This window comes from Eschrichtius robustus, chromosome 6 (genome assembly GCF_028021215.1).
Source record: "Eschrichtius robustus isolate mEscRob2 chromosome 6, mEscRob2.pri, whole genome shotgun sequence".
Taxonomy (NCBI): Eukaryota; Metazoa; Chordata; class Mammalia; order Artiodactyla; family Eschrichtiidae; genus Eschrichtius; species Eschrichtius robustus.
This window is the reverse complement of record NC_090829.1, coordinates 49,338,087-49,351,624: the sequence shown is the minus strand read 5'-3', so window position 1 is coordinate 49,351,624 and position 13,538 is coordinate 49,338,087. Positions and strand designations below refer to the sequence as shown.

Sequence of the window (13,538 nt, the reverse complement as noted above, 5' to 3'; positions counted from 1 at the left end):
TGTCATTTGCAAACACTGACTGCTTTACTTCTTCTTTTCTGATTTGGATTCCTTTTATTTCTTTTTTTCTCTGATTGCTGTGGCTAAAACTTCCAAAACTATGTTGACTAATAGTGGTGAGTGTGGGCAACCTTGTCTTGTTCCTGATCTTAGTGGAAATAGTTTCAGTTTTTCACCATTGAGGACGATGTTGGCTGTGGGTTTGTCATATATGGCCTTTATTATGTTGAGGTAAGTTCCCTCTATGCCTACTTTCTGTAGAGTTTTTATCATAAATGGGTGTTGAATTTTGTCGAAAACTTTCTCTGCATCTATTGAGATGATTATTTGGTTTTTCTCTTTCAATTTGTTAATATGGTGTATCACATTGATTGATTTGCCTATATTGAAGAATCCTTGCATTCCTGGGGTAAACCCCACTTTATCATGGTGTATGATCCTTTTAATGTGCTGTTGGATTCTGTTTGCTAGTATTTTGTTGAGGATTTTTGCATCTATGTTCATCAGTGATATTGGTCTGTAGTTTTCTTTTTTTGTGACATCTTTGTCTGGTTTTGGTATCAGAGTGATGGTGGCCTCGTAGAATGATTTTGGGAGTGTTCTTCCCTCTGCTATATTTTGGAAGAGTTTGAGAAGGATAGGTGTTATCTCTTCTCTAAATGTTTGATAGAATTTGCCTATATAGGCATCTGGTCCTGGGCTTTTGTTTGTTGGAAGATTTTTAATCACAGTCTCAGTTTCAGTGCTTGTGATTGGTCTGTTCATATTTTCTGTTTCTTCCTGGTTCAGTCTTGGAAGGTTGTGCATTTCTAAGAATTTGTCCATTTCTTCCAGGCTGTCCGTTTCATTGGCATATAGTTGCTTGTAATAATCTCTCATGATCTTTTGTATTTCCGCAGTGTCAGTTGTTACTTCCCCTTTTTCATTTCTAATTCTATTGATTTGAGTCTTCTCCCTTTTTTCCTTCATGAGTCTGGCTAATGGTTTATGAATTTTGTTTATCTTCTCAAAGAACCAGCTTTTAGTTTTATTGATCTTTGCTATCGTTTCCTTCATTTCTTTTTCATTTATTTCTGATCTGGTCTACAGCCATATTTCATTGTAACATCAACTATAACTGTGACGTACCATGTGTCAGATGGGAAGGGAAATGTATCACTTTTTTTATGGGAAAATGAGTTCTAATTTCCAAGCAAGAAATATATAGTTGGACTTATACAATCTACTAAAATTTTTAATTGGGGGCTGTCTTATTCCCAAACCTCATATTAAAAATAGAGGACTTTGGACATGAGATTTGCCAATATAGAAGCACGGATCCTTATAGCCATTCTTATACCACACAATCAGTGGTTACCATATCCAGTCCCATCACTTCATAGATGGAGAAACTGAGGCCCAGAATGATGAAGTCATGTCTTCTCTGAGTCCTTAGTATTCCCTGCCTTTGCATTTTCTTTAAAAAATAAAAATGTAAAAAAACCTAATTGTTCTATGGAAGAAGGCACTATTCATTCTTAATGGAATTTCTTTTTATTCAATTTTGCGGTGTCCACAATGAGATTATAAAAACAATAATTTGATTTAGAAATCTTTCCAGCTTCAGCAAGGTTACTTTGTGGAGTTGTAGATAAATGACCAGAAGAAAACTTCACAAAATTAGCGTTTACACTTAATCTGGCAACGAGCTATAATTTGATTGGTAAAAAATTCATTTGGTGTACCTCTGGCCCTTTGCTGCTGGATAATGAAAATTTATATCTGTGTTTCAGACATCTGGGGAGGGCCTGACAGCTTTGGGGCCGAATGAAAGATGATGTCACACTGACCCCTGTCAACATTTCCTCACAGACTGGTTACCCAAAACCCAACAGCAGTCACACTTTTTTTTCCCCTGCCAGAGCAGACTCTCATTTTATTTTGGAAGGTTAATGACACTGTAAATCTAATAGGCCATTTTAGTGCCATCATGTGGATATTAAAAAATCATGTGACCAGTCAGGGCACCATATGTGGGGTTCGCTGTTGTCTAATGGCAGGAATAAGAGGCTGTAACAAGGCCCTGAGGGCAGCCAATGTTTGGAATTAATTTCAAAACCATAGGTACCTTTAAATTAATTTGGAATCTCTGCTAATGATTACTGCTTGCCATTTCAATTAAGTTTGCTTTAATAAGCTAGCTAATATTGGACCCCGGAAAATTGTTTGTTACTTTTAAACTTATCAGTAACTCATATTCTAGGAGCAGCACTGACCAAGAGAACATGCTGTGATGATAAAAATATTCTCTCTCTGTGCTGTCCAGTGTGGTAGTCTCTGGCCACATGTGGCTACTGAGCATTTGAAATATTTCTCGTGGTCTGAGGAAATGAATTTTTAAATTTAAATAATGTAAATTTGAATAATGACATGTGGCTAGTGGTTACCATTTTGGATAGGGCATCTACGGAGCAATTGTAAGATGAGACCAGGAGTATCAGAAAACCACAACAGAAATACCATTTCACTCAGGTTTTTAGTCTGCCTCTCACTGGTGCCAAACTACTTGGTGACACAGATGAAGTCTGGTGTACCTTTGTACAGAGTCAAAATATGTAGAACAAAGGAATGGATAAATGAATGAATGCAATGAATACTACATGGATAATGACAAAATGAAAGCAAGAAATGTAAGTGATTATTCCAGTTTTACATCTCTCGCTGCCCTTTCTCTGAGTGACAAGTTAGGCAAATATCATAAAATTTAAAAACCAGATAAATTCTTAATGATCACTTAGCCCAACCCATTCAAAACCAGACCAACTGACTTCCAGAAGCTGCCCGCTGACCCTCCCTGAAACGTCTCTTTCAGACCCTGAAAAGCCCACGGGCCCAAGATGGCCATAGGCAATGAATGGACAGTTTCTGGGCACATACTTCAGCTCCTTGCACGGGAAGAAGTTGAGGAGGGAGGAAGCAATTCTCTTTGGATAGTGGGACCTTTTGATTGTGTGGCCAGACAGAAGTATGTAAAGAGACACGAATAATTTGTGAATTTACTCCAAAATGTCATTTACTGAAGTATTTTTGTTGTTTTTAATTTATTTTAATTCTTATTCTTTGGCCTTGCCGTGCGGCATGTGGGATCTTAGTTCCGCCACCAGGGATCAAACCCACTCCCCTTGCAGTGGAAGCGTGGGGTCTTAACCACTGGACCGCCAGGGAAGTCCCCGAAGTATTTTTAAATACTCATTCATGATTTGTATCTAATGCTACCCTCATAAAATTATGATGAGGAAGATGGCTCTAGTGATGATGACAATAATAATAGTAGCACAATTAGTTAACACATAGTTACTGCATACTGTTTCAGAAATGGTGCTGAATTCTATGCAAGGATCGTCTTTTTATCCTTTTAATACTGTGAGATAGTTCTGGTATTTCCCCCATTTGAATGATTAGGAAAAGGAGAGGGTGTAAATAGCTTGCTCAAGGTTATGCAACCAGAAAAAGACAGAAATGGCTTTTGAATCCAAGCAGCCTGAAACCAGTACCTACACCATTGAGCATTATTCTGTACTGCGTCTTTCCCTAACCTCCCTCTTTGGTTTCATTGATTTGTTCATTCATTCAGCAAATATTTTTTTGAGCCTCATCTTTGGACCAGGCACTGTTCTAGTCTCAGGAAATACACTAGTTGACAAAACAGACAAATATTCCTGCCCTCTTGGACTTTTCCTTCTACTGATAAGAACAGTCAATAAATAAATTAAGAAAAATATGTAGCTTATTATATAGAAATAAGTGTTAAGAAGGAAAAAGAAAACAAGTAAGAGGAATATAAAGTGTCAGCAGGTGGGGGGACAGGTAGAAACTCTTCTCACAGTTAGGTCTCACTGAGAAAAGAAGTAAGTTTTATTTTCTAATTATACATTAAGCCTCCTAATTTTTTGCCACAGAGTTAGCTGTAAGTTTACCTTATAATCTAGGAATGATCTTAAGATTTTTAAGAAGACCTGATATAGAGTGATATTCAGAAGAAGCAGAACAATTGAAAACTCAGTACCTCTGCCCTTAAAAGTATTTGCAAGTGACTCCTTTGATTTTGTGACCCTTCAGTGTTTGCTTTTATAGCAAGTGAGGATAATGTGCTGAATTTTACAGTTGCTACAAAAAAGGGCCACAGCAGTGACACTGGGAGGTACAGTGTGCTACGGATGTGGCAGGTACAACACACTCAGGAGCTTACCCGTAGTTCAGGATATCGGAGAAAATCACACACACACACGTGCAGCTACACAAGTGGGGCTGGGTGAGTGGGAGGAATGGAATAATTAGGAAGAGAGTGTTATCTGCTGAATTTGCAAGCCCACCCAAACCCATTGTCATGATGAATTTAAATTCAGTAAGGTACAACACTCTCTGTCAAAATAAAAGTGTAAAATTAATTAAAGAGAGACAATTTAAATCCCCAGAATGAATGTAGGCAAGAAGTAGTAGGCTTTTTGCAAACCTAGTACAGGATGACTAAGAAATAAAAGTTAACAGTGATACAGATCTCATTTGGTAGTATTCAAACACAGAATAGAAACTTTTACTAACCTGACACAATATTCCACCGCTTTTGAAGTCAATGTGTGTGGCCACAGGTTGTGGGCTTTATCAGAGACACTGCCTCCGCCTGCCCCCCCCCTCCCCCGGGTGCATAGCACTTGGGACATTAAAATATTCATTCCAAGCAAAAGGTAAGTGTCCTTTTGTGATCCCTGGCATCACTTCCTGTTTCTCCTTATAAACTTCCCACCCAAGTGTGGCGTTATTGGGATCACTGCCTAAAGTAACTTTCCATCACATTGGCAGGTCCCTAAGGTTTTTAGTGCCTGCATACACCTGATTTTAGAGCCCTCCATTAAGATTTAAAAGATTCTACTACAAATTAAGTAGCAGCCCTGCTTTTCTGATGACTCTGCTGAAAGTTTTTTTTCTTATATTAAAATATTTTGTCAGGGGCTTTCCTGGTGGCGCAGTGGTTGGGAGTCTGCCTGCTAATGCAGGGGACACGGGTTCGAGCCCTGGTCTGGGAAGATCCCACATGCTGCGGAGCGGCTGGGCCCGTGAGCCACAACTACTGAGCCTGCGCGTCTGGAGCCTGTGCTCCGCAACAAGAGAGGCCGCGATAGTGAGAGGCCCGCGCACCGCGATGAGGAGTGGCCCCCACTTGCCGCAACTAGAGAGAGCCTAGCACAGAAACGAAGACCCGACATAGCAATCAATCAATAAATCTAAAAAAAAATTTAAAAAAAAAATTTTGTCAGAATGTCGCAAACTGTCACACAACTTTGAGTAAATGAATCATTTTTTCTGTAACTTTTCAGAACTCATGGATTTTTGAGACTTTATTTTAAAAGCACAAAGTTAGACTCCTCTTTCCTTCAATATAAAAATGTAATTTCTAGATCCCCAGCCCTCAGGCTATATTATGAAAGTTTTAGCCTGGCATGATTTAAGTGGTCAAATTATTGCTGTCATAGGCATTAGCTTCACTCTACAGTTATTAAAAAATATTTAATCAGAAACACTGAGAATTTAGGATGTATAATGAGATTGTTGTCAGTGCCTTGGCCAGGCTGTAAACACCTATTATGTTTGTGGGTGAGTGAGATAAACTACTCTATGTTGGTATTTTTATCACTTTTAAATTACAGACACGATATTTATTTTGTCAAGTATTTCATGTGAGTAGTTTGTTAATTGTGGACAGTTTACCAAAATACTAAAGAATTTGCTACTTTGTCTCTCTGAACTTGAGCAGTATGAAGTGCAATGTTCTAGCTTAGTATAAGCCCCAAATGGAACCCTGTATCTGAACCTTTCCTCTTTTTGTTTTATGCCTTCTTGAATCCACAGAAGTGTTTTATCAAAAATCAAAGGAAGTATAGCAGTGTGTACATGTCAATCCCAAACTCCCTAACTATCCTTTCTCCCAGTAACTGTAAGTTCAGTTCTCTAAGTCTGTGAGTCTGTTTCTGTTTTGTAAATAAGTGCATTTGTATCATTTCTTTTTAGATTCTGCATATAAGCGATATCAACGATATTTCTCTTTCTCTGTCTGACTTACTCCACTCAGTATGACAATTTCTAGGTCCATCCATGTTGCTGCAAATGGCAGTATTTCGTTCTTTGAGTAATATTCCATTGTATGTATGTTCCACTTTGCTTTGCTTTGCTGTACACCTAAAACTATCACAAGGTTGTTAATCAACTATACTCCAATGTAAAATACGAATTTTTTAAAAAATCAAAGGAAAATAAATCCAAGTCTAGCTGTAGTTCGCTTGCACAGGCGAGAGATAAGAAATTTGATCTGTGGGGGTCAAACAGAAGTGAGGAGAGAGCCACGTGGTCAGTGCTTACTCTGGCATCCTAATCCACATCATTTTGTCACCAGTTCATCCTCTAAGTCTGTGGTGCCCATTATCTGCATAGTGGATAATCTGCCCTCCTGTTACCTGGCTGTGCAAGGAAGCCAAGGTCAACCCATGGGGCAGGGGTGTCAATTGTTCTACATGGTACCATTCCTGTTTGTGTGGCTATTAGTGGCTAAACCCTGTGGTGGATTTTTATGACTTTTAAATTATGGAGTAGTATATTTTTTCTGTTTTAAGTGGTCTATGTAAATAGTGGATAAGGAGAGGGCTTCATGTGCATTTTTGTTTAGAGAGAAGTTTGCTTAAGTAAGTAGTGCATTCGTTTCTCCTCATTTTAGAAATAGCAAAAAAGATGAATGCAGGAAGCTGGGGGAAAACCACACCATCTCATGACCTCAAACAATGGCAACCAAATGCTATTTTCTCCATCCTCCCATTAGAAAGGAGAGATCTGGAACTTAGGGATCAGTGATAGCAGCCAGCAAACTTTCTTATTGTGCAACAAACAAGAGGTGGAAACACTGCTGAGCTGACTCCACTCAGAGGTCCAGAAAAATCAAGGCTGACACTAAAATAACTTTGGCTTACACACGACTCACAGCAAATGCTAAATAATGCAAAAATATGTCTTTTAGGTCTAAAATTTTCTGGGTTGTGAGAAAACACGGAGCATAAATCATATCAAACTATTCCTGGCATTAGGCCTTCAGGATGCATTTGTTTGAAATCAAGGGCCAAATTGTCTGGAAGAGTGAAAACTGCTAGATGCCAGCGGAGGCGGGATGCCAGCCTTGGAACTGACACATCATTTCTGGAGCGATCCATATGCCCGACCCTAGTTTGCCTTCGAAGTGGTTCCCTTGAATTGATTTTGTAAATTAACAATATTAGGCCTTCTGTGGGATAGAAAGTGCATTAGTCACATGGCTCTTACTGTACCCAGCAAGGAAATCTATCGTTCTTTTGTAATAAAATGGTCCTTGGTTGGGGGGCGGGGGGGCGGGGGGGGCGGCGGGGGAGGGTGATTTTGCCACATCAGGTGAAAGGAATTACGTTCAGTTTTCAGGCAGGTTTAATGAGGAATTTTCATAATGAGAGTAAAAATCAACAAGCATAACTTCACTAAACGACTCTTAAAGGGAAAGTGAAGGGGCTTCTGTTTTTACAAGTGTATGTAACCCTCGTTGAATGGTGCCAAGCATCAATTGTTCCGAGTGAGTAAGGACATAGGATATGGCAAAAACTCACAGCAATTTATTACCAAAATTTATTTCTTTCTTTTAATGTTTTAAAAGAAATGGAGGATTTCAGAAAAGGAGAATTTCCACGGATTCATGTTTAAATTTACCATAAGTGATTAATCTTTGTGTTCTATCTTTTCTCCAAGGTCGGTTTTACACACCATGTAAAATTGCTTCTTTAGAAGAAAGTCTGCTTTTTTCAAAAAAGGAAAGGGAGGGGAGAGACAATGAGTCTTCTGGAAAGTACTTCATAAGACTTCTTCTGATTGGTTTTTTGTTCTTTATTTAGGGAAGAGTTTAATCCAAAGAATATTGTGTAGAGAATAATTACATAGCATGGAACTTAATATAAACTTCAACAAACATGGCTACTTTCAGTGAATGATACTGGCTTTTTAAAAATTGCCCTTCTATTTTCAAATTTCTGTAAGAGAAGCCTGGGCATTTGGCTTTCTGAATCTTCTGAGTTTAGCAGAGGGAATTCTACTTGGATTTTAAAAACATATAATATATATAAATAATATAACACTATATAATATATATTTTATATATTAGAGATATTTTTCCTTGTAAACTTTCAGACTTATTTATTTAGGTGGTAGAAAATTATAAAATAACAATCATTATGTTGGCACCTCTAATGAAGGAAAATATACTTATTAATGAATCCAGGTATATATAGATATTTTTCAGAATCATCCACTACAACATTTCTTAAAACTCATTTTGAATTACTTATCTTGTAGGATTTATTAGTATTAGGTTACTCAATGACTTAAAGGCTAAAGAGAGTTAAAAACAAACAACAAGCAAAAACCCTTTTCCTCATTGAAACGTGACCAAGAACTTGTGAGAGCTATACCCGAAAAAAGATTTAAGAATTTGTTTTTCATCAAAACGTAGTTTCCTAGCGTTAGTTTTCTTTTTTTTTTTAAGTTAGTAATAAATGTAGTGCTCCTGAGCGCCATTCTTCCTGTTTGCAAACGTCAATGTGTCCCTTCAAATGTGTCTTTTCCATTATTTAATATTAAAGGCCTAATTACATGATTAAGTTAAATTGGACAAATATATGCTGGGCATCCCCTGTGTGTTTAGCTTTTGGCTGCTGGCACTGCAAGCTGAGTGAGACCTGCTTAATCCCACTGACACCCATACACGTTACTCTTCTTAAATGTTGGCTTTTACAAAGCCACAAAAGGGAACAAATATAGCTATTGCCTGCCTTCAACCAAAATGCTCTAGCAATTGAAAGATGGGGGCAGTGTAGACACTCAAAAATGCTTTGGGATCTTTAGATGAATGGTATCATACAGATGTGTGGTAATGCTAATTCTTTGCTCTCAATCACTGGTTTTCAAGGACACTAAAATCCATGTAGCCTCTAAAAAAGATAAATAAGGGCAAGTCACTTTTCTTCCTCAAGTCACAGACTAAAGAAATTATTTCAGATAATATATGGCCCTTCAGCCATGAGAGCAGGAAGTGTTTACTGCTGAAGTCGGGGTCCCAGTTGGTAAAATAAACGGAAACTTCTGGTTCAGGTTTAGGACCCTCTTTCAAATAAAAACTTCATTTTCTCTGGGTAAAGAAATTGATTTAATTGTATATTATTGGCAAAATATTAATAAAGCCGGGCAGTTTTTAAAGAGTACAAAATATAACTATGCTCTTTTTTTTTTTTTGCATTAAGAGCCAGCTAAGTTTGTTTAAAAAGAAGAACCTAAAACCATCAAAAGAGCCTGTGGCATTTCCTTCTCTGGCGATCTTTAAAACTGGTTCAGGCTCCTCAGTTTGTAGTTAATCAAGTGTGTCCTTATTTGAAAATGGACCCCCATCTCACTCTCTCAGTGAGGTGAAAGTTGAGATGTAGAGTAAAAATGGAGCAAAAAGATGATTATTTCAAATGGAATAAACATTTTTTAAAAAGGGAAAGTAAAGGAAATTTTCAAAATGCCAAAACAGGATGAAATTAACTAAGCTCGCATATATTCCTTTCTAAATTTTTTTGCTTCTTTTTTGTTTTTTGATCTTCCAAAATACTTTTAAATTTGAAATTTAACCTAACTCTACTTTTCACAGGCGTATTTCTCATTTTTTTTTTATTACTATAAAGACCCATTACTTTAACAGCTATATTTTGAGCACTTACAATGTGCCTAAAAGCTACGGGTCAAGCATAAAGCAGATAGATATTATCTCTGGCCTCATGGAGCTTCCATTCCTGCTGTGAAAATTGATATTCTATTAGTAAATAAATAAGCAAATTCCAAACAGTAAAAAATACAAAGAAAGCAACAAAGTGAGGTAATGTGACAGTGCCTAGGGTTAAGCTTTGTGATGGGGGGTGGCTACTTTAAAGGAGGAGGTGAGGGAAGGTTCCCTGAGAAATGGGTTGAGTGAGGGCTGAATGATAGAAGGATCTGCTGATGTGAAAATCAGGCAGGAGAGCATGTCAGGCAAAGGCAACAGCAGGTGCAAAGGCCCTGAGGCAAGAAGGAGGTTGCCATATTTGGGGAACATCAGAAAAGCCAGAAGCATAGTAAACAAGGGGAGAGTGGAATAAAAGAGGCTAGTTGGGGGCCAGAGCTGTACACAAAGTGGAGGTAGCTGATTACTTTGGTTGCCTGTGTTGTTAGGTCTTCACACTGTTTTAGAAGACAGTGTAAATGGTCACTTGTTAAGTTTGGTCCCCTTACAAGCAGTTAAGCACATGTGTTTCACCCCGTGCCTTTTATTCATTAACATTACAGTTAACTACAAGCCCTGTTCTGCAAGCAGGAGAGTATGGTAGGGCTGTATAGGTCATGGTGTAAGTCTGAACTTTATTCTAGATGCAATAGAAAACCATTAGAGCATTTTAACAGGGGGGATGGCATGACCTGATTTATGTTGTCTAAAGATCACTCTGGTTGCTGTGAGGAGAACCAATTGTAGGGATAATAGAGGAGCGACTGCTGCATTGAATGGTGATAACTTTGAGGAGGTGGAAGAGAGAGAGAAAGAGACATGCAGACAGTTTCTAGATATATTTGAAAGAGAGAACTCCCCAAAAGCTTTTCTGACAGATTGGAGGTAGATAGAGAGAAAAAAGAGAAATTGAGTCTAACTCCTATATGATTGGCTTGAGGAAATGGATGAGCTATTTTTGGGGTAGAGATGAGTGAGACAAGAGAGGCTTAGTGAGGAGTGGACGGGGAGGGAGGTACTTCAAGAGTTCCGAATATAGGAAACGAAATTTGAGATATCTATGAAACATTTAGATGGAGATGCAAGTAGGCAACTGGATAGAAAGGTCTGGAACTCAAAAGTGAGGTCAGGACTAATGATATAAATTTGAGAATTGTGAGCATAGATGGTCTTTAAAGTCCTGGAACTGGATGAACCATCTTCAGAAGAGAGTGCAGAGAAGGAAGAGGGCTTAAATCTAAACTCACAGGTACTGTAACATCTAAAGAAGGAATCAGTAAAGGAGACAAAGTCAAGGCGCTCCGTGATATAGAAGAACCAGGAGTGCTGTGTCACGCGAGTCTGTGAGAGGGCATATTTTAAGAAAGAGGTGGTGGTCAGTGGTGCCGCTCTGGAAAACGAGATTGGAGAAGAGATCTTCGGTTGGTTAATTTCACAGGAAGACAGAAAGTGTGAAAGAGACTCCTACCTTCCCTGCCAGACAAAGACAGTAGAAGACAGGCCAACAATTGGGATGGTTGATCTGTAGCATCGTGTTTTTGTTTGCGTGTTCATTTATTTTTTTTGTTTCTGTTTTTTGCTAACTTGTCTGATCATTGAGATAGTGTCTCAAGCCTCAAGGGGCAGTATTTATTTGGCCCTTGGAGGTAGAAAAGTGTATCTTAAAATAGAGAGATCTCATACATTGCTGGTGGGAATGTAAAACAGTGCCTCCACTTGGAGAAACAGTTCAGAAGTTTCTTCCTCTGTAGTCCAGCAATTCAGTCCTAGTTGTTTACCCAAGAAAAACGAAAACTTGGGTCCACAAAAAGACAGGCAACACACATTCACTGTACTGTTAATCATAATATCACAGAGCTGGAAACTACCCAAATATCCACTAATAGTTGAATTAATAAACAAATTTGGTGTATCCTGCACTGGAATACTACTCAGCGATAAATAGGAATGAACTATTGATATATGCCATGCAGTGAATGAATCTCGCAGACCTTGTGTTGGGCAAAAGAAGCTGGACACTGAAGAATGTATACTCTCTGATTACATTTATATAAAATTCTAGAACAGGGAAACTAGTCTATACTGATTAGTAGAGAAAAACTAATCTATACCGATCAATAATTGCCTGGGGAGGGTCATGGAGAAGGGGAAATTGACCACAAAGGGGCATGAGGGAGATGGAACTGTTTTATGTCTCAGTTGTGATGGTGGTTACGTGGCTATATACATTTGTCAAAAGTCATCGACTTACTTAAAATGAATGAATTATATCTCAATAAAATTGATTGCTTGATTGAGAGAGAGAGAGACTGAGAGCACTGTCTCTTCTGATTAGTTAGCCCTAAGTCATTTTCTTATCCCATTGGTAACATATTCCCCTTGATTACTTCAAGAACTCTCTTTTCTACTGCTTAATATCAGTCAACGTGTCACTCAGTTACTGATATCTATTGTATATTGATATCTATTGTGTATTTCCATAGAATCCTTAACAGTAATGCCTCCGTGCCTTGAGAAATACGCTTCTTCACCTTTACATGGCTATTTTGATCCTTACTTTACCATATAAAGTGATTTAAATAAAATATATCTAAATATGTTCTAAGTGCTAGCACCATTAGTTTGCGATATCTATAGCAATGTTATTGACTTGACAAATTCCACTCTTTTTTTGATAACTGACATCTTCAATCAAAAACAGAGGCTGTTGTGAGCTTTTTTGAATAGATAGGAAACTGGAGGGAGGGCATTTTATACAAGAAGCATCACAAATTTCAATAAAAGTACCCAACTCTTTAGCTTAAAAAATTATAGTGTATATATATTATGTATATATATATATATATATATATATATATATATATATATATATATAAAATCTCTAGCAGAGTGCATTATAATAGAAAGATGAAGGGCTTTGGAATACATCTGGACTTGAATCTCAGATTTGCTACCAGCCAGCCATGTGAGTGTGGGCAAGTTCCTTACTCTCGCCGAGTTTTAATTTCCTTATCTGTAAAGAGGTAAAGTAATAATTAGTTTTCTATCTTGTTGTAAGGTTTAAAGATAACACATGTAAACGTTCCAGCACAGTGTCTGACTTGTTATAGGGGTTCAAATATGAGAGTTGAAATTCTATATGTAACTCCTGTTATCATGCACATTGTCAACATGGTGCGAGGTGGGGAGGTGAGGGAACTGAGAAGAACCGCTTCTGAATTTTTAAAGGACTGCAGAAATTGCTTAAAATATCTCTGAGTTCTAAACTATAAGCTTGTCAATGTGAGGCCACGTTTGATGAATCTTAACAGAAGACATGAGCAATTAAGCGTTAATTACCTAAATCTTTTGTGAAGTTCATAATTTTTTAGCTTTGGAAATAGAGTATCAAGAAAAATCATCAATATCATCTACACTAGGAAGCATTCTTTTATTCTTAGAAACAGATAGAACTTCATCTGCATATAACACACACACACACACACACACAAATATACATTATGTATATACATGTAGGGAGTTTTTTGTTTGCTTAAGAAAATTATGTCTTTAGCCCTTGTGCAACCAGGATTCTGAAAGCTAATAAACGTCCCTGTTACCTCGTAAAATTTTGTATAGTCTTTCTGTTAACATAATACCCATATTTTTACAAAGAGCTTCCTACGTGAGTAATTGCTGCTCTTCGGATTTTACCAGATATTAA

At 37.7% G+C, this 13,538-nt stretch overlaps 1 protein-coding gene across 10 annotated transcripts in view; it reads left to right on the top strand.

Moving 5' to 3' along the window:
• MECOM (MDS1 and EVI1 complex locus) overlaps positions 1-13,538 on the top strand; it is a 566,050-nt gene that overhangs the window by 433,678 nt on the left and 118,834 nt on the right. The gene's annotated exons all lie outside the window — the stretch shown is intronic.